Below are 27,365 nucleotides of genomic sequence, written 5' to 3' on the forward strand. Positions count from 1 at the left end.
ATTTGAGTTATCAGCATATACATGGTGTTACATGAGACCAGACGAGATCTTTAAGAGGTGAGTATGGATGGAGAAGAGAGGAGAATCAGGGGCTGACTGCTAAGTGACTCAAACACAAAGAGGGGAGGGAGGGGTGGAGAGAGGAGGCAGTAGAGGAAACCGAGGGGGAACGTAGAGCAAGGTGGCAGGAAGACAGGTGCAAGATGTCCTAGAATGCAGATCAGGAAGAGTGTCAGGGAGGAGGGAGTGAACTATGCCAACACTGCAATGCTCAAGTCTACAGTTGAGTGTGGGCCTCCAGTGTTTCTCATTCTGTAGGAGACTCCACCACCTACCCCCAATTACCCCCAAGAACCTTGTGAACAGGGAGCGTGGCCCCGATTTAACTGATGGAAGAAGCTCACTTAGATCAGGTAGCTGCCCAAGGTCACATCGCTTCAAGTGCCTGCACTTGGATTCCAATCCAAAACCTCTAACTTCGATGCCCCAACTTCTTGACTACACATCCACTTATATATCCCTTTCCCCAACTTTAGGGCAGGGCGGGAGGTGAGGGACGGAGAGCTTTGGGGATTTTCTTACTCATTTTATGTTATCTTCCGCAAATTAATTCAGAGAAAACAAGTGAAATGAGCTCAATACCATATTGTGTTTGAATTACTGACAACCATTCTTATTCTAACCAGGAAAAAACCTCATTTGGTAGAAATAAAGCCCCTCACTCTCACCCTGCCTTTCTATTATTAAAAAAAAAAAAAAAAGCCTTGCAATTCTGTGCCTATTGTTTTACACTGTAAAATGATGAGGAATTAGAAAATTGTTAGATAGCAGGTGACAAATTGCAATCTGATGGGCCAACATGAACCTATAAAAATGTTATCAAGATGATATTAAACAGTCTATTCCTTACTTAGCATCCAGGCAGGAAATTGGAGCTATTCTGGCTGGGGTATCTCACACTTTGGTATTTTTCATTTAGATAATGCTGTTTAAAATTTAACTGGATTACTGGTAATTTGTCTTTCAAGATGATGCACCTGAAGACATGGTTCAGAATATCCTTTTTGCAGTTTTTAGTGAAAGGCATTTGGTACTTTGTGGATTTTCTGGGGCTTGTTTCCGACCATGATTTTTTTGTTTCATTGACTGCAAACCAGCTTTAAAAAAAAAAAAAAAAAAGGAAAGGAAGCTGTGATTTCAATTGCATGTGGCAGCTGGATGGGAGGTGCTGTTGGGTTCTTTGAGCATCTTACGTCATGAAGTGCATCTATGGTCGTGTCCCCAGTGCTCAGCGCAGTGCCTATCACATAGTAAGGACCTAAGTCACCTTTGTTGAGTGGATGTTTCATTCATCTACATTAAACCTGCTCTTGGTATGAAATCCATCATAGAGTAGGTGTAAAATTCATACCCGTTGCATTGAACTACTCGGGGTCTAGGTGGGTATCACTCCTTCAGCACAGAATCATCTCAATAAAATTTCACCTCACACCTCTCTTCTCATAGACCTTTGGAGGCTGGGATGGCTCTCCTTTCTAAGACTAAGCTTTTTTCCTCCAAAGAGGGAACACATGTCTGTGTCTAAAAGTAGAATTAGAGGTAGTCAAATGTTGCATGGCGTTTGTAAGTTGTACGTATGGTCATGAAATTACACATAAAGGCCAAAAATACCTCTTAAAAGAAATGCTATATCATATGCAAATAATAACATAAAAGCCATCTGGGTTTGACTCTCCGATCGTGTTTACAAAGCCTGAGAAGAAAGGAAGAGTTGATGAAGAAATCTCTTCTTTTACTTAAAAACATTACTGAGAGTGTGCTGTGTGCCATGCTCTCTCCTTGGTGCTGGAGCTACAGAGGGGACAGGTCAAAGTACCTGACCTCGTGAGACTCATACCCTCTGAGGCAAGGGAGACTACAGAGACCTTAAAACACATGTAGTTGTGGAGAGGAATCATACATCATATAATTTAAACGATGTTCTTCAGAAACTTAATAGTAGCCAATAATAGAAGAAAAAATAAGATGTGTGCTTTTCAAATAGTCGGAAAAGTTCCATTATACATAGATTCTGGTATAAATTCTGCCCCAGCTTCCTTTCCTCACACCAAGCAATTCTCAGATACCAGCTGGGTGTCCTAGGATTCAACTCAATTCTGACACTGTCTAGCCACAGACAACATCAGACCCCACAGGCTAAGGGCTCCATCCTACAAGACCGCCCTCCCTCATTCAGATGCTAATGAAGTCTAGGCGGTCACCTGTGGTTTGAACAAGGGACTACAGATTAGAAATCTAATCTGGGTGGTTCAGTCGGTTGAGCCTCCGACTTCGGCTCAGGTCATGATTTGCGGTCCGTGAGTTCGAGCCCCGCGTCGGGCTCTGTGCTGACCGCTCAGAGCCTGCAGCCTATTTCAGATTCTGTGTCTCCCTCTCTCTCTGCTCCTCCCCTGTTCATGCTCTGTCTCTCTCAGTCTCAAAAATAAATAAACGTTAAAAAAAATTAAAAAAAAAAAAAAAAAGAAATTCCCATGACCCCCTTCTTGGGTTTGATTAATTTGCTGGAGTGGCTCACAGATCTAAGGGACACTTTTTACTTACTAGATCACTGGCTTATCACAAAAGATATAATTCAGAAACAGCCAGCAGAGACGCATAGAGTGAGCCATGGGGAAAAGGGCAAGGATCTTCCATGCCCTCTCAGATGAGACTGTCTCCCCAAATTTCCACGAGTTTGAGTTCACCAACCCGGAAGCCCTCAGAACCCCTGCCATCAGTCAGGGTTTTTATGGAGGCTTCATGACATTGGCATGATTAATCACATCCTTGGCTGTTGGTGATTAGGTCAACCCCATCCCCTCTTCCTACCCTTGGAGGTGGGGGATGGGGCTGAAAGTTCCTAACTTTTAAACACTGGTTTGGCTCCCTGATAACCACCCCACCTCTTTCCGGGGGCTAAATGTCGCCTCATTAACATGACAAAAGGCACCTAGATCACTCTCCTCCCTTAGGAATTTCCAAGGGTGTAAGGAGTTCAGTGCCAGAAAAAACTACCGCAAAAAACAGATGGAAAGCAAAAGAACAGAGGAGACTTATAAGAGTAAATTTATCAAGATAACAACTGTCCATTGTTAAAACTCTCCTATTAAAAGAACACAAAGATGCTACTACTAAGAAAAAAAAGAAAAAGTGAGTTAAAGACATCAAATCAAAGCAAAGCTTTATCCAAAAAGAAGAAGCAAAAAGAGTTGGGAATTCTGTTTTTACATAAGGTAAGATACAAAGCAAAATTCATGAAGTGCAATGAGGATCATTTTATGGAGGGTCTGGGTGGCTCAGTCAGTTAAACGTCTGACACTTGACTTCAGCTCAGGCCTGGATCTAAGGGTTGTGAGTTTAAGCCTCGAGTTGGGCTCTGTGCTATGCATGAAGACTATTTAAAAAAAAAAAAAAAAAAAAAAGAAAGGATCATTTTATATTGATAAAACATGCAATCTGCAACAAAAATATAAGGTCACGATTATCTAAAAAAAACAAAGATCAACACAGAAAATAATCAAAGGATTTTAAAATGTGCTTGCTCTGTGTTTTGTTTTTCTTTTTGTTTTTAGCAAATGGAAGGAAGGCTCCATTGCTTGAGATGGGGAAGCTGTGGGTGGAGAGAGTTTCAGAAGGCAGACCAGGGGTCAGTGTGGTACATACTGCATTTGAGATATCTATTAAACGGCCAAAATATGTGTCCAATGAATTCATACAGTATGAAAAGCAAAGTTGAGGGGCGGTGTTTTTAAAGACACACATGAGACACTAAACATGGGACAAAGATAACACACTTACTTATTTTTTAAATATTTTAAAAAATTGTTAATGTTTATTTATTTTTGAGAGAGAGACAGAGTGTGTGTGTGTGGGGGGGGGGAGGGTGGGCAGAGAGAGAGGGAGACAGAATCCAAAGCAGGCTCCAGGCTCTGAGCTGTTAGCACAGGGCCTGACATGGGGCTTGAACCCACGAACCATGAGATCATGACCTGAGCAAAAGTTGGATGCTTAACCAACTGAGCCACCCAGGTGCCCTTTTTTAAAAAAAAAAAAATTTATGTTTATTTTTGAGAGCGAGAAACCGTATTTTTAAATTATTTTTTATTAGTTTATTTTTTGAGAGAAAGAGAGTATGTGAGCAGGAAGGGGCAGAGAGGGGGGAGAAAGAATCCCAAGCAGGTTCCATGCTGTCACTGCAGAGCCCAATGCAGGGCTTGAATTCACAAACTGTGAGGTCATGACCTGAGCCCAAATACAGAGTCGGATGCTTCATCAACTGAGCCACCCAGGCCCCAGAACAGTTATTTATTAAGCACTGAGTGTGTGCCAGGAATTCAGAGAACGCTTTGACCAACCAAGTCATTTCGTGCACTGATTGTTTACCACTAGTTAATTGAGCACCTGCTATGTCCAGTTACTGTATTTAGAGATGTAAGGAAGACACAGTTGATTCACTGTAGGAATTACTACTGCCACTTAACAGGAGAGGTAATTGAGTCCAGAAGTGAAGTCACTTGTCCACGTGTCATATATCTGGCAAATAAATGCCATAATTGGAGACCACACTCCTAGGCATGTGTCTGCAGAGCCACTATGCTTCTGTCTTTCATCCTGTCTCTATCAACCCTTTGCTCTGCCTTTGAGAGGGGAGTGCTTCCACGATCACAGGAAAATACTGAAGAGAACCAACCCGCGTGCTCCTGAGCCTGCCTGCCATTTCTAAGCCTTCTGGACAAGCACTGACCATTTTATTACAGATCAGACTTGGCAACTATTTAAAGCAGGGCTTTGAGAAGACTCAGATTCAGTCACCCATTGATAAAACCATGTTTCCACAGAAGGGTTGGAATTCTAAACCCTCATCCTTTTAAAACACACCTGTCCCAGGCTTGTGGCTTTGCTAGGGGATGTATAACGGCAGGGCCACAGGCATCCCCGGGACAACCCTGAAAGAGTTCGATGTCTGTGGGCAGGTCATGAACAGCCATGTTCCTCCTTTCTCCTCATTACCCAGATGACAGCCCAGAAATCCTGAGGTCCCTACAAAGCAAGGATCAGCTGCATAATTTCCTTGGGGAAAAGGTTACAGCACTTTCAGCGAATGCAGACCACGGAAGGTGGCCTTGAGAAATGAGGGCTTCCACATAATTTAACCTCTAAAAGTGAATGTTAATATTTACATTATCTTGTTAACATCTTTGTGCTTTTTTTTCTGAGATGGGAGCCTGAAGGTTCAAATATTTTCAACGGATGTTCCCTCGAGGGAAACTGGTCCTTTACAGTGTTTTACTAGACAGGAAAGAGTGCAGCCTTTGTAATGTGTCCCCTTGAATTTCCTGCAGTAACCAGTGGTTTCCCTGGATACTCGGGGAGGTCAGATAGGCTGGACCTTAAGTCTCCCATCTATAAAATGGGAAGCATGTCCCTTTACTCACTCAGCTCCTGGGAGGATAAACTGGGACCATTCGCTGAGTATCCCCTGATACTGAACAGTGTGGAACGACTACAGTTATTTCTGTTTTTATTACAGCTTGTTCTAAACTGTCCGAAGAAGCAAATATGCTATGGTTTTGTTCACATTCTCTCTGAAAGAGGCCCCAACATGGGGCACCGGGTGGCTCAGTCGGTTGAGCGACCAACCCCTGATGTTGCCCCAGGTCATGATCTCACGGTTTGTGAGATTGAGCCCTGAGTCGGGCTCTGTGCTGTCAGTGTGGAGCCTGCTTGGGATTCTCTCTCTCTCCCTCACTCACTGCCTCTTCCCTGTTCTCTCTCTTTCAAAAATAAATAAATAAACATAAAAAAAAATAACGAGGTCCCAACATGGTTGATATTAACACACGATGGATTCACTGGCACTGTATACATTCCACAACACCCTGGTGTCCGTGCTGGGAGGTAATTTGTGTTGGTGACAAATCAGACATCAGATCTGGACCATTGGAGTCCACATCCTGACATTCTCCTGTTCCAGCTTTACGACCTCGGGAAAAATACTTACCTTCTCCGTGCCTCAATTCTTCCTCCTTCACACAGGGATAATTTTGGTGCCCATCTCATGGGGGGGCCTGTGTGTTTTAGGTCAGTTAATACATGAGTCGCGCTTGGTACGTGCCTGGAAGGCAGCACACACTCCATGAGTCGTAGTGATTTTTAGTTCATTGGAATTTGGTTGCATAGGATGCAATACCATGAGCCACTGACCACAAGCCACTGAACACGTGCGATACTATTCTCCTTTGAAAGGTGGAGAAACTGAGTCACAGAGCCCTCTGCAGGCATAGCCCAGGTCACACGACGGATTTGCAGCCAGCCAGTACCTGTGCTGCGTCCTTCTGACTCCTCAAGCAGTTCTACCACCCAGAAAAAGTCCCAGCCGCTGGAGCCCCTGCCAGGATTTATTTCAAAGGCAGCTTTCCTGCACACCCGCTCCCCACACCCCACCATCATCGCGGGGAAATTATGCTGGGAGCGATGTATCTTCTCCGACATGCTATGCTCTTGAAGAAACACTCCCAATTACTGTGGCTGTGTTCTCCGTGATTGCAATGTGTCATGACATTTCCAAGATGTAAGTTTCTTCGAGAAAGGCATTAGCACCAGGCGAGAGAAGCAGCTCATTTTTCAAACTTGGAAACTGTCGCCTGCCCCGCTCGGTGCCGGTGAAGCCTGAACGCACTGTTTAGTGAGTGCCATCAGGCGACCCAAGTTCACTGCCTTGGGCACGTCTGGCTGCTCTCCTTCAGGAATATCTGTGGCTGAGGACGTGCAAATGTGCATGCACATCCACCACCCTCACACACACAGGCGCGTGCACACACACACACACACACACACACACACACACGCACGTTTTATGCTATGCCCCCCTATGCTCGCCATGTTCCCTGTTCCCATCCGGAGCCTGACTCCTTCCTCTTCTCCCTGGAGACACTTGGTACTTCACTTACAGACTATCCATTGCCCTTGTCCACCACTTACCACTTTAGAGATGGATGACATCCTTCACGGTTCCTCATCTGTATCGGCCAGGTTATCAGTTGTGAGTAAAAGGAACTATCCTCGGCTGTTTAAGCAGCAATGGAATTTTCTGGGAGAGTCTCAGCACACAGAATTGCCAGCCTCGAGAAACAGGCAGGAGCAAAGAAAGGCAATCGAGTTGGAGCCACAGGCAAATCTGTGCCACAGCAGCAGTCCCCTGAGGGCCCCTGGTGCTCTGGTAGGCACACCGATCACAGTGGGGATGGTTGTTACCGTGTGTCCCTTTGCCCAGCTACATCTGGGGAGGATGCATCTGATCGGCTAAATTTCTGTCATGTGCTCCTAATGTAGCTGCAAGGGAGGCTGAGAAAGGGAGTGATGGCTGTACTCATTTCCAGCAGTCGCCATAACAGAGAACCACAAACTGGGTGGCTTGGACAACAGAAACGTATCGTCCTAGAGTTGCAGAGGCTACAAGCCCAAAGTCAAGGTGTCCGTGTGGCCTTGCTCTGTCTGAAGGCACAAGAGAAGGCTCTGTTTCAGGTCGATCTCCCACCTTCCAGTAGCCTCAGTGTTTCCTAGTAGATGGCTGTCTTCCCTATGTCTGTCCCCATGGTCTTCCCTCTCTTCGTGTCCATCTCTGTCTGCATTTCCCTCTCACGAGTTACCCATCATATTGGGTTAGGGACCACCCTAAAGACTTCACCTGTGCTACACCTGCAAAAACCCAGTTTCCAAGTAAAGCCACATTCACAAGTACTGGACATTAGGAATTCAACATGTCTTTGGCGGGGGAGGGCCATAATTCAACCCACAATGGTCTCCCTTCAGCGTATTTGGTTAGAGGCAGATTATGGTGGCCACAAATACATTGTGCACAGTGGTGAATCTTCTACGCATACAAGGAGGTTCAGGTGCAGGTAACTAAAACATACTAACAGAAAGCTTGAAAATATCCATTATGCCATCATCCTATGGATCCAGTAATCACAAGTTTCTTAACACATCATTTAGGGGCCACCTAGGTGGCTCAGTTGGTTGAGCATCTGACTCTCAGTTCATGATCTCCCATTTCATGAGATGGAGCCCCTCCCTCACTTGCTGTCTTTCTCTCAAAAATAAATAAACTAAAAAAAAAAAAAAAAAAAAAACAAAAACCTAGCATATTCAAGTCCTACTCCTTTGACCTGGCTGACTTTTTCTTCCCCTAACCTTCTGCCCCTTCCTAAGATATTCCCTGGCCTGTTATACTGAACTACCTACCATTTCCTGAATATTAAAAAAAATGTTTTTGACATACAAAAAGCTGCACATAATATATATAAGTAGGCAAGTTTAGAGATAAGTATACAACAGCAAAATCATCACCACAATCTATGTCATAAACCTGCTCATCACCTCCAAAAGTCACCTCCTGCTCTTTTCATGATTGTTTTTGTTATTGCTCTGTGATAAGGGCATGTATCAGAAGATATACCCTCTTAGCAAATACTTGCATGTGCAATGCAGTGTTAAATGGAGGCACTATGTTGTACAGCAGATCTCCAGGACTTAACTTACCTCCTGAATATGTTGCAACAGAATTGATGAATTACTAAGAAAACAAATCTAATGGTTTGAGCATTTCATCCTCCCTCATTCCTTAGACCAATACTGGCTATTTGAGAATCTGCTGGTAGGCGATAATGTATAGTATCATCCCTTATCAAAAACCTATGGGGAAAAGCATTGACATCTGAGGAAGATGAGAAAGCTTCCCCAAAAGTAGTCAGTGATGGGGACTGAGGTAGGTATGGAAAGTACAAGGAAATAAAGCATTTTTGCCCTTGCAGCAGTAAGAGTAGGTGGTTTCCAGAGGGAACCGTCTGCAAAAGGCAATGAGGGATTTTAGACCATGGGCCATGGGCTTTGGGTCTTGGGGAACAGGAGACACTGCGGGGTAAATAAACACATTGATGATAAACAATATAGCACATGAACTGCAGGGAATTTGCCAAGGTTCTAGAATAGACCTTGTAAGAACCCAAGGGCTTTGCTTGACCTTGGTCACACTGGAAGAACAGGTATGGTGACAGCAGAGACTGAATTTCCTACCGGAGTGGTAGGTTGGAGGATTAGATGCAGATTCCTCTGAATATTCCTCTGAATATTCTTTTCAAGTAATGTTTATTTTTCCCTTGTACCACATGTTGTTGAAAATGTAAACTCTGTACAACTGCACATTTTCATGTGATGCCACTTCTTTGCATAGATGCACACTGCTTCCTAGAATCACCTCTTCCCACCCTGGTGAATTGATTCCCAGCCCCCTTGTCCAGTAACCTCCTCTTACTTCCCCTTCCCAGATTGAATTAGGAAGAGCTCATCACTTCTCTCTCTGTACCTGGTTCTCCATACTGATCACCTGGGTTCTCCACACTGGTCAGAGGAGAGGAGAGGAGAAGAGCAGAGAGGCGAGGAGAAGAAGAAGAAGGAGGGGTGGGGGGGGAGGAGGACACTCAGTGCATAGGCACCTGTTACTCCTGGAAGCTCTCTGAACCTCATCCTTTTGGGTGAGGCCTCATTACACAGGCAGGATTGATTGTATCATTGGCCATTGGCAATTGATTCAACCCCCAGCCCCCCTCCCCTCCTTGGGGTCAACGGAATAGAACTGAAAGTTCTACTGCTCTAATCACAGGTTGGATCCCCTGGCAATCAGCCCAACCCCCTCCTTAGGTGGGTCCAAAGGTCATCTCCTAAACACAGCAAGACATATCTTTATCTCTCTAATCACAGGAAATTCTAAGAGTTTTAGGAACTCTGTGCCAGAAATGGGGACTGAGATGAAGTGTATATTTCTTATTATAAATCATACTCTCACTCTACCATAACTGAGTATCTACTCTATGCTAGAATCCATGTCTGATGTCATTTACAACTCATGATGGATATCATGATCCATCTCACGTTTGCATTTGAGGAAACTGAGGCTCAGGGAGGCTAAGTGACTTGTCCATGATGGCACAATTATTGGGATGTCAAAGCTGGGATTCTATGGCTCTGTTACTCCCATGACCAATTTATAGCACACCATCTGGCTGCTATAACAAAAATGCCTTAGACTGAGTGGCTTATAGACAACAGAAATTTTTTTCTCATAGTTCTGGAGACTGCCACGGGATTGGGTTCTGGGCCGCAGAGGGGCGACTTCTTGATGTATCTCCACACGATGGAGAGCACAGAGAGGAAGTAAACTCTAACTCTTAAACTGGCACTAATCTCATTCCTGGGGGCTCCACCCTCATGACCTAAGCCAATCCTAATTATCTGCCAAGCACCCTAATACTGTCACATCAGGGGGGGGGTTGGGTTTCACCCTTTGAATTTGGGGGGCACACACATTCAGTCCATAACACCACCTTTCATACCTTCTAGAACTCCATCTGAAGCCTCTAAGGGACATCTGTTTCAGCTAATTCAATGACGAGTCAGGACTGCTTAGCCTCTGATTCTGGCTTCATGTCCGACCTGCCACCAGCTCAGTGCTCAGAAGCAGCAGACAAGGGCAGTCACGTCTTTGTGCATTCCTGCTTATCTCCTGGAGGTCAGAGAAAGCCACCTCTGATGGGTACATCTCGGCAGTGTACCTATTTACATGGGGTCACAGACTCTGCCTTTGATCACCCAGGTGAGATGAGGACTTCCTCAGGCTTTCCTATGATGAGTTTAGCAGAGACACCCAACACGTGCATAGACATCCCCCTACTGCTGACCCCTTAAAAATCTTTCTCATGTCTGCGGTCTAAGAACACATTAGTGTGTCCTTTATAAAACCTAGACAGTTTGCGGGTCACTGAACAATAACTACACACAAATTGCAAGCTCTGACCACAGAATGATGGAGAAAGAGAAGAAAAAGAGTGCTGTGTTGGGGCTCCTGGCTGGCTCAGTTGCCAAAGTGTGTAAATCTTGATCTCAGGGTCGTGAGTTCAAGCCCCATACTGGGCATGGAGCCTACTTAAAATTAAAAAAAAATTTTTTTTTTAATGCTTGTGATCAGGGAACACCTGTAAGTGTAAGTTGATGAAGAAAAGAACGGGGAAGGAAAAACGATAGGACACACTGGAGGTTCACGAGGGCCTCCATCTGGGGTGTGCGCACTGATCTTCTGTTTAACATTAATAACTGCTAAATTATATTAAATGCTATGACAATCCGATTAATAAAGCTTACGATACTTAGGGCATTTACTTTGCTAAAATCACTGGCATCTGTGCCTATTTAAAATGACAGATGATTAGGATATCCAAAGTTTGGTGGAATCTGCTAGCTAACAAGGTAGAATTAAAATTTACATCTTGCTCTGGCATAATGAAGATAATTAAAAAGAGTGATAAAACCCTTTGATTAACCCTCATCTCCTCTCGCATAGCATTTTATTATGCAAATGAAGCCTCCAACACTGTAAACTTAATACCAGTTAAGAATATGAATAGGTTCTTGTGTTCAAAGCACAAAGATATACGTTGTATGTACAAGAGATTTGATTGAGGTTGGAGATGGGGCCCCATTTTACAATAAGGTAGATCTCAAGAGCATGTGTCCCATGGAACAAAGTTACGTCTCCATTTGCTGCAGACCTCCCATTTTCTCAGTATCTTCTATTTCGTTTCGTTATTTCCTGCCCTGCCTCGCCAGGTCATTGGGGATGACCAGAACCCCCAAACAAGAATGCCTGTGTCACCCCACCAAAGGTTTGTTTATGGTCCTGATTTTGCTTTCCTGAATAAAAGGGCACATCACAGTGGCTTTAGAAAGCAACAAATTCCTCCTCTGTCAGTCCCCAAGATTTGAATGAAGAAAGAGAGATTAGGAAACCCTAGGGAAGAGAATCCTTTTTAAAGGATCTCCAGTTTCAACATGTAATTTCTCTCCTTTCTCAAAATTATCTCCTTCCCTCTGGTGGTGTTAAAGGGAAGATTGGGGAATAGCAGGATCCCTACGAGGGGTGCTGAGCTGGTTTAATGAATTTTCCCTTGGCCAATTGAGTTAATCAGTAGGAAAATAAGAGGTGTATTTTCGTTTTTTCCCTTTTTGCCAGACTTCTCTGCTTCCCTTCGTACTCTCCATTCACTGTTCCTCATCTCCACTCTGTAAAGCCAAAGAGCTTTCGTTACGTGATGAGTAGCAACCAACTAGCAAGACAAATCTGAGTGTGCATCTCAGAGCCACCCTTTGAAGACTGTGAAGATCCAGTGACAGCCGTAGAGACCCTGTGGATTGCGGGAGCCAACACGCAGAGTAGGGCTTATGGGCTCCAGGACTTGGTGGGGAATAACGCCCAGAAGCTGAAGGAAGAAATGTAAGAAGGAAGGGAGATCGGTGGAGAGAAGTGTTGGAGGAGCCCCACAAAGGAGAAGGCAACATGAAAATGTAGCACACGGAGAGAAAGGGAGGGAAGGAGTGGTGGAGGGAGGGAGGGAGGGAGAGAGGTGCGGCCAGGAGCCAATGTATGCAGACAGCTGCCAGAAGCCTGAAGAGGCAAGGGATGAATTCTCCCCTCCAGCCTCTGGGGAGTGTGACCCTCCTGACACACTTGATTTTGACTCCCGGCTTCCAGAACTCTAGAGAAGATGTTTCCTTCATTCAAAGCCACCCAATGTCTGTGGTACTTTGTTATGGCGGCCACAGGAAACTAGCAAGGTTTTGGTATGAGGAAGTGGAACGTGGAGGAAAGGTGAGGGGGTATCTGCATCATCTTCCAGACCTCAGGCGCGTTCCCACACAACGACAGCTAAGCTCGGTTCTTCCTGATGATGGTGTATGCTGTCCATGTGTGGTTCCTTGAAAATGCGAACAGTAACAATGCCAACCAACATATATGATAGGGTTATTGAGAGGATTTGATTCGTTTCATACGTATCCAGAGAGCATCTGGCATAAAATCTGTACTATTTAAGTGTTAACTTCAATTTCTGCTATTGTTGCTGTTATTTATTATTGTTATAACGATTATTTGCCAGAATTTACATGCCTTCTTGATTCTTCCAGGGGTCTATTGAAATAACTTCATTTGCATATGTTTTTATAGAAAATAGAAGACTAGAGGCCATTCTCCAGGGGTGCCTGGGTGGTTCAGTCAGTTAAGCATCCGACTTTGGCTCAGGGCGTGATCTCGCGGTTCGTGGGTTTGAGCCCCACGCCAGGCTCCGTGACAGCTCAGAACCTGGAGCCTGCTTCAGATTCTGTGTCTTCCTTTCTCTCTGCCCGTCTCCTGCTCATGCTCTCTCTCTCTCTCAAACATAAACATTAACAATTTTTTAATAAAAATATAAAAATAAATTTAAAAGAAAGAGTTATTTCTGGGTGGTGGATTTGCTACAGGATTTTGTTTGCTTCTGTTTGCTTGTATCTTCTAAATTTTCAGCAACCAACACATACTACTTTCGTCAAAAGTTCAGAAATAATGGAAGGAACGCCAGTGAGTGACCTGAGCAGTAATTAGTGGACGTTTATTGTGCACGCACCGAAAAGACAGTTTGCAACTGGGAGCTCTCAAACCAAAATGTGGAATGAGGCTCAGGAGTCCATTGTTATAAAGCTGCTTCTTTAGCGAGAAGACAGTGACCGTTTATTCTTCACAGGGATCAGTTATAATATTAGACTTTTCTTAAGTGACAGGGAATTGGTCAGTGGTTACCTCCTATCAACCTTGGGAAAGAGTTTAAGTTTTGCTTATGATTTCCAGAGGCATGAGCAAGAAATGACCCAGGTCAAGTTAGCCTTGCAAAATAAGCTAAACTAAGCTTTGTTTGTATGCCTGCACTGGTTTTGTCTGCTCAGGGAATTTTCAAGGCTGGTCTCTGTCTGCTTTGGATTTTAATGCTTTGGTAATATGAACATTAAAGATTTGTTTTCCTTTTTGGTTTTGAAGACTGCTTCGTCTTAACTCTTAACAAAAGGGGAAAAGCCCAAATTGAAGCATTTTCAATGTGCACGTTGATAGAGAACATTATATAATATTTTTGATGAAACTCTAAGATGTGTAAGAATTTTCAGCTAGTAACTGGGGCAAGTGATGTGGGTGAGTGGGTGCAGAAAACAGATTTGGAAACCAATTTTAATGGTTTATGAGTGGACGAGACAGAGTAAGACTGAGATTCCCAAATGTCTTCCTAGTGGGTGTCTAAAATTTTGTCACTGTGGATTGGGTTCTCTGGGTCAGCACCCATTTCTCCAGGGAGAGTCTTTCTGGAAAGAGAAAAGCATGCAGACCAGGGTTTCATAACATGGACACAGTTGGCATTTTGGGCTGAGTAATTCTTGGCGGGGGTGGGGGCGGGGGCTCCCCTTTGCCTTGAGGCTGGTGAGCAAACTTCCTGGTCTCCAGACATTGCCAACTGTCCCCTTGGGGGGTGGGGTGTGTGTGCAAAATCCCTTCAGATTCTACCTCAGGAAACCTTTGGTTCAGGCTGAGTTCCTGCAGACCAGTTTTCGTGAAATAAAGTGAAATCCTGTGAAATGCGGATTCTCAACATCTGAGTTGCTTTTCAAGCTTCACCCTCACTAGCCATGTGACCTGTCCGTGGTGCTTAACTCTACCAAGGTGCTGGTTCTTCACTATAAAACAGGGCTAGTAACATCAACCTTCACAGATGCTTAAATGAAGGAGAGATGATATATAGACCACATTGAACCATGCCTGGCACACAGTAGGACTTACTAAATACCTGGTCCCTTCCTTGCAAGTTGGTTGAATTCCTCAAAAATAAGAGGGATTCATTAATAACACGATATAATTGACCTCCCCCCATTAGAACCTCACCAACCAAATTATGCACATGCTTCTTTTATCAAACCCAATTTTCCAAGTCTACTTTGTCCCCACCCTAAAACCTCCAGTAAAAATAAAATTAAATATAGAAACTAAGTTGATGCAAAATTATGATTTATGTTCTTTTTGTAGTTTAGGAGGGTCTAAACAGAAAGCCCTTATCACTGAGTCTCAGCTGCTGAAGGAACCCTTTAATCATGACCGACCTTCTGGAAGAATAATAGAGATTCAGGGCCAGACGTGGGTACTGAACAAGGAGGAAATACTGCCAGCGGCTACCCTACCCCTTCCTGTTGGCTGTGAGTGGCTTTAATCTGCTTCCACTGTCTTTTTGAAGTTTGGAGATATTTGAGTACAGCCTAATTAGGTAGTTGTGGGCTGAGAGAGAATTTATTTTTGTCAAACACACAGCATGGAGGGAAATGTGTCAATGATGTTTATGGAGCAAGCTGGCCTGTTTGGTACCTGTGGCTCTTGGGTCACCCTGGGTTTTCCTTGTAGTGACACTCTCTCAGAGTCCTTATGGATGGAAGGTCTAAGTGAATCTTCTTGGCCCCCTTTCTCTGTGGCAGTATAGAGTTTAGGTCTGAAACTGCAGTGAACTGGATTTAAGTCTTGTCTCTGTAGGTTATGAGCTGGGTGACAACCTTAAGCACACGACACCCTCTCTGAGCCTCAGTTCTCCCAGCTTTACAATGGGGATATTAGCTTAGCCTAATTAAATGAAAGAATGAAATCCCACCATTGGCAGTAATGTGGATGGAACTGGAGGTTATTATGCTGAGTGAAATAAGTCAGTCAGAGAAAGACAGATATCTTATATTATCACTCGTATGTGGAACTTGAGAAACTTAACAGAACACCATGGGGGAAGGGAAGGGGAAAAAATAGTTACAAACAGAGAGGGAGGGAGGCAAACCATAAGAGACTCTTAAATACAGAGAACAAACTGAGAGCAGATGGGGGAGTGGGGGGGATGGGCATTGAGGAGGGCACCTGTTGGGATGAGCAGTGGGTGTGGTATGTAAGCCATGAACCATGGGAATATACCCCCAAAACCAAGACCAAGAGCACATTGTTCACACTGGATGTTAGCCAATTTGATAACAAATTATATTAAATATATATATATATATATATATATATATATATATATATATATATATATATATAATTTATTATACAAGAAAAGCTTAGTCAAGTTAATTAAGTCCACATTTGTTAAATGCTTGCTATGTGTGAGGCACTCTTCTAGGTGCTGGTGATGAAAAAACAACGAAGAGAAAAACCCCACAAACAATTATCACTGATGTGCAGCTAATGTTCAGAAATGGGTTGCACAAATACACCCAAACGTTTATATATTTGTATATATGTGTGTCCCTCTACATTTTCAGGCAAATATCTTTGTTTTCTTCCCTTCCCTCTCTGATTCCTTTATCATATAATAAGGCATATTCATTTTATATCACAACATTTGAGTATCATTAACTTTTTGTTAGCACTGTCCAGTTACAGCTCATCAAGGAGAAGAGAACATCATCCAAAGACTTTGAACATCATCTCCTAGAGAAAGTCTTCATGCTTTTCCAGCTGGGTGCGGGACAGCTGTGTGGGGTTAGGGGAAAATACAACTTTGTTATTGTCTTTATTTGCAGGTTAAGCATGATCTAAGGGGGTGCATATGGGTATTGAATCAGTTGAAAGCCTTAAGAGCAAAGACTCAGGCTTCCTGAAGAAGAAGGAATTCTGTTCCCAGACTGCAACAGAGAAACGCGGTGTCTCCAGCTTTCAGATTCAAGGCTGCGATATCTACCCCTACCCGTCTCCAACCTGCCAGCTTGCCCCGTGGATTCTGGACTTGCCAGACTACAACTGTGTGACCCATTTTTTCCTTCCTTCCTCCTTCCTTCCTTCCTTCCTTCCTTCCTTCCTTCCTTCCTTCCTTCCTTCCTTCCTTCCTTCCTTCCTTCCTTCCTCCTTCCTTCCTTCCTCCTTCCTTCCTTCCTTCCTTCCTTCCTTCCTTCCTTCCTTCCTTCCTTCCTTCCTCCCTCCCTCCCTCCCTCCCTTCCTTCCTATATTTTTATTTGTTTCTGAGAGAGAGAGAGAGAGACAGAACATGAGTGGACAAGGGGCAGAGAGAGAGGGAGACACAGAATCCAAAGCAGGCCCCAGGCTCTGAGCTGTCAGCACAGAGCCCCGCATGGGGCTCAACTAGTGAACTGTGAGATCATGACCTGAGCCAAAGTTGGATGCTTAACCAACGGAGCCACCCAGGTGCCCCTGTGTGAGCCAATTTTTAGAAACAAATCTCCTCCCCCCACTCCTTCCCTCCTTCCCTCTTTCAATCTCTCTCTCTCTCTCTCTTGATATTGATTCTTGGCTCTGTCTCTTTGGAGAGCTAATACAGATTTGGGTATTTCCTGACTTCATGCCACGTGGTCAACGATGAGCCTGGCTAGGAAGACATGTGTAAGGACCTGGCGTAGGAAGGGCTGGGGGGTGGAAGTGCTCGGGGTTCCCTCACTGTTTGCAGTAGCATCTGTATAGAATGCATCGTGCAGCTCCGGTCAGGGGCTCCTGGGAGCCCAGCAGTTTGACTTGCACCTGTGAGCCCTAATCCAGACGGTCTCTAATGTTCCACTCGGTCTGAAACTGTGTCTCTAATGAGGGAGTGGCGAAAGCCTGGATGTGGCATCAAAGGGAGCAGGAGCAGAACACCCATCTATTTCTCCCCATGGTGGTGTCACCAACCCTGACTGCAGTGGACACAGTGGTAGCAGGTGTATTCACAGAACACATGCATAGAGAGCAGCAAGGGGTCCGGGAGGTGCAGGAGGCAGAGAGGTATTTGATGGCGACAGGGAGGTGGGGGAGGGAGGAGCCTTGGATGAGATGGGAGGTGGGACCAGGGCGGGCAGGGAAGGAAAGGCACTGTGCCAGTTCCTTCCACCTGCTATCCCACCCCATCATCGACTCCAACACCTACAGAACAGTTTTCAAATTTCTGAAGATGTGCATCGGTCCTCGCACCCCCTAGTTTTCAGTGAGCCACTGCCCTCAGCCTCTGGTCCCCGCAGCTCACAGACCAGGAGCAAGGCTGCACAGGCACACCTCCCAAAGTGAATCAAGAAACAGTTGCTGAAACAGGGGAGACACAGATGCTAACGAGCCAGTGAGTCCTCACTACATTATCACAGTGCACCAGGCACAATGACAAAGTTACTTCGATGAACCTCACCCAAGCTCACCTCTCCAGCTTCTTTTGCTACACTTGAATTTCTGTCTTCCATGTCAGCCATTTTTACTTGCTCTAAAAGAAAACACCTCTAACATTTCCCTCCATCACTGCACTGATCACTCTTTATCCCGCAGAATTCCATTTCAAGTTCGCCTCCTGATGGCTGATGTAAGAGACCACCCTGTAAACTCCCACATGCTCACATGTCTGCCAGCATTCCTCATACTTGACTCTGATTACTTATGTACAAACCAGTCTCCCACACTAGACTCTGTGATCCAGGGGTGAAGCTGGGCCTGATTTCAGCTAGCATCCCCAGAATCTAACAGAGCACCGGGAACTCCAGTAACCTGTGTCAAGAAATGTCAGCCAAACATTTTTCACATCCTTCTCTCGGCTCCTGCCTCCACCCCAGTCATTGTAACCACATGCATCATCTCTGGCAGGAGACCCTACTCCTCTCAGAGGCAAGGCTACCATTTTATTGAGTACTTCCTGGTTCTGAGAACCTTCCAAATGTCCCTGCACACAGTCCCCCACCACCTGCAATTTTAGTGCTATAGTTCATCTGCTTCATTTACAGACAAAGAGACTGAGGCTTTGGATTTGGATGTTTCAGTGATTTGGCAGAAAGAGCTGAGACCCCAGCCCGCATCTACGGCGATGGAGACCCCCACGCTTTCACGACCGGCAAGACTCAAGTCTTTGTGTCTGCGACCATCCCTTCCATTTTCCATCCTCCTCCCCTTTCTGCGTCTGACACTAAACTCAATGATCAGACCATCAGCGGAGCCCATCCATCTGGCAGTTGACAGGCAGCTCCTCGGAGCTCTGGTTTTCCCTATTCTGTGTCTGTATCATTCAGCAACTTCTGTTTTCCTCTGAGGTCACCCTTAAAGGTCCATGTGTCATGTTTCTCATTTCTGCCTTGTCGAGGAAATCTTGCCAGTGCATCTATCAAAGTAATCATCACAAGCCTGATGTAAGAGTATGGTTCCTCTCACATTTTTCATTACTAGATAATTTATTAATATCCTTCCTGAGCAGCACTAGATTTATCTTGATAAAACTGCTATCAGCAGCGACACAGGCAATACCGCTGGGGTGCAGCAGGAAGAGGTGTGCTCACCTCCTTCACCCCTTAATGCCTCCGGAAGCCCAACCCAGAGCCAGCCCAGGGGGGCTGCCGGGACCCAAAACATTTTATCATTTTGATAAAGTTGACCTGGGGCAGCCTCGAAGGGATTGCTACCTATCTTGAGCCTTTCTTCTCTGCTTGTGGCAAACGCAGGATTGCCTGCGCACGGGAAAGGCAGGGAGCGAGGGCTAGATGAATTACCTTCAGAGAGTTCACTGTTTATCTCGTTTTCATTGGAGCACCTGTAGCGAACAGCTTCCCCTCTGGGCTCAAGTAGGCTTTCTGGGAGGCCCTGCTGCTGTGGTTGGTGACGGACCTTTGGATTCTTTCTGAGGTGATGCCAGAGAAGAGGGTCCTTGGGTATGTGAGCCAAAGAGGCCTCTGCGGCTTTCTCTTCTGACCTCCATCTCTCCAGGGAGGGAGCAGAGATACCTCCCTCCCTCCCTGGGGGTTAGTCACAGAAATGAAGGCACCGGAGTCCTCTTTGCGAGGCAGCCGCCTCTTTGGAGGCTTCTGGCGGACGTGATTGTAGGGGTGCATTTGAGATGGGAGCGGTAACTCTGTAGCCCTGTATCTGCTGGAACTCAAAATTATTTTTTTTAATTTTTTAATTTTTAAAAGTTTTTATTTATTTAGTTTGATATAGAGATTGAGAGTGGGCAAGCATGAATGGGGGTGGGGGCAGAAAGAGAGGGAGAGAGAATCCCAAGCAGGCTCTGTGCTGATGCAGCGCAGAGCCTGATGGGGGGGCTCGAACCCACAATCTGTGAGATCATGACCTGAGCCGAAATCAGGAGTCGGATGCTTAAATGACTGAGCTACCCGGGAGCTCCCAGAATTATTCTTATCTAAATTAGGTTTAGGGGAGCCTGGGTGGCTCAGTCGGTTAAGCGTCTGACTTCAGCTCAGGTCACGATCTCACGGTCCGTGGGTTCGAGCCCTGCATCAGGTTCTGGGCTGATGGCTCAGAGCCTGGAGCCTGCTTCCGATTGTGTGTCTCCCTCTCTCTCTGCCCATCCCCTGTTCATGCTCTGTCTCTCTCTGTCTCAAAAATAAATAAACGTTAAAAAAAATTAAAAAAAAATAAATTAGGTTTCATGGCTCATTTTTCTCCACATCATCCACCAAAAAAGGTACATAGCATAAACTAAATAAACACACACACGTATTCAAAGGGGAAGGTGAGGTGTGTGAATGCACTGCATGGCTGCTACTGAAGGCAAGCGGGTCCATGTAAGCATTGCTGGTAGAGGGCTGGTTGCTTTAGCAAATCAAAATAAACGTATAGATGCTGTCACTTACACACCGTCAGGTCTAATGACTGACCTACATGTGCACGAAGAATGATTTTTGCAACGTGTTTGTTTCGCAGCCTTGTTTACACTAGTAAAGTATTTGTTGTCCCGGAAGTGAAAACTGGTTAAGTGATGGCATATCCATCTGGTGAAATATTGCACAGCCAGGCAAAGGAGGAGACAGATACGGGTATTCTGATATGCAGCAAGATACATTCAGTGATCAAAAGCAGAGTAGGGGTGCTGGGGTGGCATAGTGGGTTAAGCCTCTGACTCTTGATTTCGGCTCAGGTCATGATCTCACGGTTAGTGAGTTCCAGCCCCACATCGGGCTCTGTGCTGACAGTGCAGAACCTGTTTGGGATTCTGTCTCTCCCTCTCTCGCTGCCCTTCCCCAGTTTGTGCACAGGCTCTCTCTCAAAGTAAATAAACTTTTTAAAAAATTTTGTAAAGCAAAGTAAAGATTCCTTTTGTAAAATGCTCCCCTTGTATGTACTGTGACTCTTGCCTGAAGGACACGAGAGAGTAGCCACTCTGATTTTCTGTGAGGGGGAGACACAGCCATCTGAGCGGGGGGAGGGGGGCAGGGGCAGATTTATTATTATGCATTGTTTCATCCTGTTTACAGTTTCCTTGATAATGAGTTACCTCTTCAATTAAAAGCGAAGGCTCTTCACGGTACTCTTTTTTGCTTTTGTCTCTCTCAACACTTCTGAGGCTGGTAATTAATGCTTTTTTTTTTTTTTTTTTTTCCCTCTCTCCAAAAAATGAGCTTGAGCCACAACATCTGGCTCTCCCCTCTCATTCTCCTCCATAAATAATCGAATCCATGTTGTGCAGGGGCCGTGGCCAACGGCACCGAGGAAACAGCCTTCACCCGACGCATCACTGTCTAATTGGCAAAGCTGATTTTCATGGCAGTTATTCCCATAATGGTCTGAGGAGGAAGAACTGAGAGTGGCTGGTGTCATTTTCCCATTGCGGAAACTGAATCTCTAGGAAAAGTCACTTGTTCTCTAAGAAAAATAACGTGCTCAAAATGCCCATTCTGCAGCAGGGAGAGCTAAGATTCAAACCCAAATGTGGCTGAATCCTTGCAACATACCCTTGCCCCTTTGCTAGACACGCACTCCTCCCAGGGTCTAGCGGAGGGATGGCTGTGAGCTCCCATCCATTTTGCGTGACCCCCTCCCTCTCTCTGCTGTTGAACTGGGGACCTTCCCAGAGCCATTTGGTGGCTGGTGAGGCCGTGTCTGAGACCCGTGGCTCCAGGTGTCTGTTGGAGAAGGACTGGCTCCTGCAATGACTAATTTCAGTGCTGAGGACGGCTCTGGCCTCCTGGACAGATGGCCAATTGCACTAGAGCTCTCAGAGGGCACATATGTCAACAGTCGCAGGGAGTTTCAGCTGTGACCAGAGCTGGGACAGCCATCCAAATGCAGGGCCATTCGTCACTGTGGTTGATCCCATAAAATCAGTGATGAGGAGGCAGACAGGGAATGCAGCCTCAGCTTTCTGTGGCTCGGCAACGCTGGAAGAATCGAGCACACACCTGGCTCCGCCGTTGAGACCGCCCATCTTGGGACGGATTCAGAACCCACGAGGAACTGTCCTTCTGGATGTAACAGCCACACCTAGTGACCTGGTGATTGCCTTAAAAATGCACAACCATTTCTGGCCACCAGTACTCAGCGCATCTTCCCCTTTGCTGCCTTACCCAGGGAGAGAGCCCTTGGATGAGATGCCCTTGTTCTGACCCCACACCCGCGTCCTCTGTCTTCCTCTCTTTCTTTGGTGTTTCACCTTGCCTTCTAATTCTGGCTTCTCCAAGATGCAGAAGAGGAGTCCCAGAAGACTGAAATGCTAATCTGGGCTCCGTTGTTTCTTAGCTGGGTGACCTCGGGGAAGTTGGAACGGTGCCTAAATCTGAAACTTCTTTATCATTCTTACGAGGGTTACGGGGGTATCATGTGTCAGATAATACCATATGCCTTCTCCAAATCAGGTGATCTAGCCTGCATGATGCTCCCTCCTACAGTTACCCCGAGACCAGAAGCAAGACTTTTCATATTCTCCACAGCAGCGATTGCAATGAGGGGCAAGGTTGTTTCATGGTCCCTACCTCACGGAAAGACTGGCAATGTCTGGAAACATTTTTGGTCATCTGAAGGGGATGGGAGGGTCAGTATTATTGGTGGGTTTAAAGTTGAAGGGAGAGGAATTTGGATTTATAAGGACCCAGAATCAGTAATCAATACCATGGTGATACACAATTTGAGCTCCAGAATTAAATAAGGGAGCTCAAATATGGATTCTGCTATTTACCTGTGTCATAAAGCCGTGGCTCTCCCCTGTGGCAACTGTTTTCCAAGGGACATTTGGTGAAGTTGGAGGGTATTTTCAATCATCACAACTGGGGAGGGGTGCTATTGACGGAAGTGGGTAGAGACGAGGGATGCCATTAAACATCATAGAGTGCACATGACGGCCTCCACAATAGAGGGTTTTCCAGTTCCCCATGTCAGTCAAGCTAAGGCTGAGAAACCCTCACAATGTGCGGTTTGTTTATTTTTTCCATTACCATATTTACACTGTCTTTCAGCTTTATAAACATCAGGAACTCTTATAAAGCTACCTTGTTGAGGAAATGATCTGCTAGTGTTTATTAAACTGTATGGAAAAGCACAGTCTGTGGAATGTTATGGAATCGTGTGAGGTGGGAGGGTGGAACAGAGGGGTCCTCAGAGTGTTGAAACTTGGAAATCCCCCCTATTCATACTGAGCTGCAACCTAAAGACCCTGATTAGCTTTGAGGAAAACGTTAAACAAAAAATGTATGGGGTTTGGAGGCTGTGTAGAAAAGGAGAGAGGAGAGTGGATTGGAGGTGCCCAGGCTTAGAACGAGGCACAAGAGGGAACTGAAGCAGATGAGGCAAGCCTGGCTAGCCAACCAAAGGGGACGGGGGGGGGGGGGGGGGCTCCTGATACTGTGTGAATAACCTCAGAGTGCTAATAAGAACTTTAGCACCTGTATGCTAGAAGTACCAGCTGAGGAAATTGTGCTGGAGGCAGCTAAGAGCAATCAGTACAGCCTGAGTGATACACAAGCGGGAGAAAGATCAGTCTGCTTTTAGAGAAGGGGTCAATGCAGAAGTTCATGTACTCAGTGTGATGGTTAAGTTTATGGAAACTTGACTTGGGTCACGGGGTGCCTGGATATTTGGTCAGAGATTATTCTGAGTCTTCCCACAAGGGTGTTCTGGAGAGATTAACATTTGAATCAATAGATGGAGTAAAGCAGATTGCTCTCCCTAGTGTGGATGGGCCTTACCCAACCAGGTGAAGACCTGAATAGAACAAAAGAGCTTCCAGTGAACAAGGGGGTGCTCCTGCAGCCTGCATGACCGAGCTGGGGCAATGGTCCTTTCTGGCTCTCAGACTGAGACTGAACCATCAGCTCCTCCTGGGTGTGGAGCCTGCTACTGCTTGAGCTGGAAAACACCACTGGATCTTCTGGGTTTCCAGCTTGCTGACTCACCCTGCAGACCTGGAGGCTTGTTGACCTCCATATTCATGTGAGCCAATTCCTTATGATTAATCTTTCTTTCTGTGTCTGCTTCTCTCTGTGTATATATATCTCCTGTTGGTTCTATTTCTCTGGAGCAGCCTAACACATTCAGTGATGAGTCCCTACTGTGTGCATTGCACTTAGCCCACTTCTATGCATAATGTGAGGGAGAAAATGCCAGGTTCTACACGATAGGATGGATAAATGTCTGTGGAGGTTTAGATGGTGACGGATGAGACAATTTGCTTTATAGGAGGCAGTGGACATTTGACACTAAGCTGTAAGAAGGGGCATCCAACATATACTGAGCATCTATTTTATATTAGTGCACTGTAATTCCCCATAAAACTTCAGAAACTAAACACTATACTTCTCATTCTCCAGAGGGAGAAAAAGAGCCAGGATTCAAATCCAGACCTGTTGGTTCTAGGACCCCTGTATTATGGGCTCTTGATGCTTGCTGGGCTAACATCAAGATCATCAGACAGCCTGAATGGCAGAATCACCACGAGGCAAGCTTGAATCCTAGTCAACTGAGGGTTGAACTCAAGCCAACCTCCTGGCATCTACAAAGTTAGAAGTCAACTTTCACATTCTGGATCTAAAAAAAAAATCAAAGACATATAAAACTGTATGAGATCTGGTCTTGGGAACTGTAAAATTGGTATCAGACACCCATTTGTGGACATTCTGCAAGAAATCAATGGTCTAATTTATGTAAAACATCATCATGGTGTCTGTTGTGACAGAAGTTGCAACATTTTCGATATTCACTTCTGTTCACATTGCCATTCCAGGCCAGCACAGTCTTGCCGAATGTCACATGTTTCCTGTGCCCAGCCTAAACTAATTATCCTTTTGGTTGCTTGCAAACACTCCTCCTAAACCCAGATTTCTTGCAACTCTGACCCTTCTGGCTGGAAATGGTGGGTTTATGACCAGGTGTTCTTACACTCACAAGTTCCAGAGTGAGCCCTAGGAGGGTGAAGATTTACACTTACAATTTTCTCTCCAGAATCACCTACACAATAACACAAATCCCAGAAAAGTCTTTAAATCTACACTTTTATCAATCTATTTTTTAAGGCATGGTGTCCTTAAACCATCGTGATTCACAGAGTAATCAAGAGGAGCTTAACGGATGATGAGAGATTTAAGAGCTAGACCTTGGAACCACATGCCAATTTCTCAAGCACTTAAAAGAAGGCAATGTGGATGTCGTTTATGTATGTGCATTTAAGAGAAAAGAGGGGCAAGCACAAAATGGGTAGGGTTGGGGGGCACACACTCCAAACTTGGGCATATGGATATGATGAAGTAACAAACCCATCAGAAACTCCAAGTCAATTTATTCCATCATTAAATGAGTGCTTTATGTCAACAATGGTGCAAGATCCTCAGGAGACATTTGATGTCAGAGAGCATAAATTCCCAACCAGGTGTCTGGGGAGGTGGAGCGATGAGTCAGGAAGTCAATAACTAGAGTCTCTTGTCAAGGTTATTTAGCAGATGGAAAAGTCTCCATAAAACCCCAATGGTCCCCTCTGGAACCCTCTGACTGGGCTGATTCTTACAATGAGTCTTAAGTTCCAGTGGGTGCTATAAAAGAAAACAATAATGATGACAAAAGAGGCTCAACAAGGTTAGTCAAAGACTGAACCTCACAAGGGAGGTGGAAGTCTTCTGTGTATGAGTGCCAATGTGCCTTTCCTGCCCATCGTGGGGAGAAGGAAATGGCTGAGAGAGCTTTGAAAACTCCCAGGGTAGCAGTTAAGCTTCTAAATCCTCCACTCCTTTCCTTAGGAATGAGGGAGTCTCATTAGGGATCGAGACTGGAGTAGGCTTGAAGAACTCCATTTGGAGGCACCAAAGTGAGATGGGCTCAATGTCCTCTGGGTTCTTTGTCCCAGAGTGAGGTAGAGTTTGGGTCCCATTAGGGCAGGGCCCACCTATGGCCAAATGAGAGGCCCAGAGCCCTGGCTTCAAAAGGAGAGATCACCTGGTAGACTAGAAAGAACATCTTTGCAGTCAGACACACGGATATTGAACTCCGATACTGATTCTTTAATATGTGCGTCTTGGCATCCTTTTCTGGGAAAGGTGGGCAATGATGCATCCTTTACACTATGACTTGCTGATTCAATGAAATGATGTGGTCAAATTATCTAACACTGTTCTGGGCACAGCTTAAGTGCTCGGAAAATGGAAAATTTCTGACCCATTGCTTTTTGGATCTAGAGAAACTGTATCACTGAGCAGACATAGATGTTGATTTGGACCTCAGAAGCCCCACAGATGGATCTGGGCCTGCCCACCTCTTCTATGTTCAATTCTGTTTTCTGTCTTCCCACCTGCCTTCCCTCTGCTTGTATTCCAACTTAGAGCTGGCCCATCTTCTGATCCTGTCTCCTTCCTACTCCGACATTTCCCAAACCAGGCTTTGCTTTACCACAAACCCCGCCCAGGTATTTCTGTGATCAGGAGCATCCTTTTCCAGCTCTGCCATCCCTTTGCGTGAAGTCTCCGTGGTCAACTTCTACACACTGATGCTCTCTTCTCACAGAGACTGAAGCCACTGTTTTCTGGAAAGCGCACATGGTGGAAAATCAAGGCCGTCTGTCCCCCCTGATCCCACCTGCATGCAGGCTGGGAGCCAAAATTCAGAATAGAAAGTCTCAACTGCCATCTTGTGATGGAGAAGAAAAAGTGTACCTCATTTATTGGCTCTTTCTAGAGCAGAGAGAACAAAGACCAGACGCACATCTCAGTAGATTCTCTCAGGACAGGAAAAACGTGCTGTGAGCAGTCAGGCTTTGTGGTGCAGTGAGGTTTCCCTCTGAATGCTGAAGGGGGTCTTCTGGGTATAGGAGGGGAGAAAGGTCATTCCATTCAGAAAAGACATGATATATGAACATGCACAGACAGGTTCAAAAAAGTCCTTTATGGTTGAAGCTGAGAAGGTAACAGAAGAGGAGACTGAGGAAGAAGTGTGAACACATGGAAGAAAGTGGGCCAAGAAAGAGGCAAGAAAACCAGTCATAAAATTGTGGCAAACATTTGCTGTGTCCTGCTGTAGGAATTCAAAAGGGACTTCAAGAACATTTACTTAATTTTGACAAGATCAGGGATGAGATCTCCTCCAGACAGACACCTAAAACAGATCCCATTGCTAGAGAACAGGGCTCCCTCAGTCACTCAGAATCAATGGGAAAGATATCTTGGAACAAGTATTTTGGGCTAAGATGAAAACAGGATGAAATGCTCATGTTCTTACAGTCCTATTTGAG

The sequence above is a fragment of the Puma concolor genome, chromosome E3, assembly GCF_028749965.1.
Source record: "Puma concolor isolate L17-30 chromosome E3, mPumCon1.1.hap2, whole genome shotgun sequence".
Classification (NCBI taxonomy): domain Eukaryota; kingdom Metazoa; phylum Chordata; class Mammalia; order Carnivora; family Felidae; genus Puma; species Puma concolor.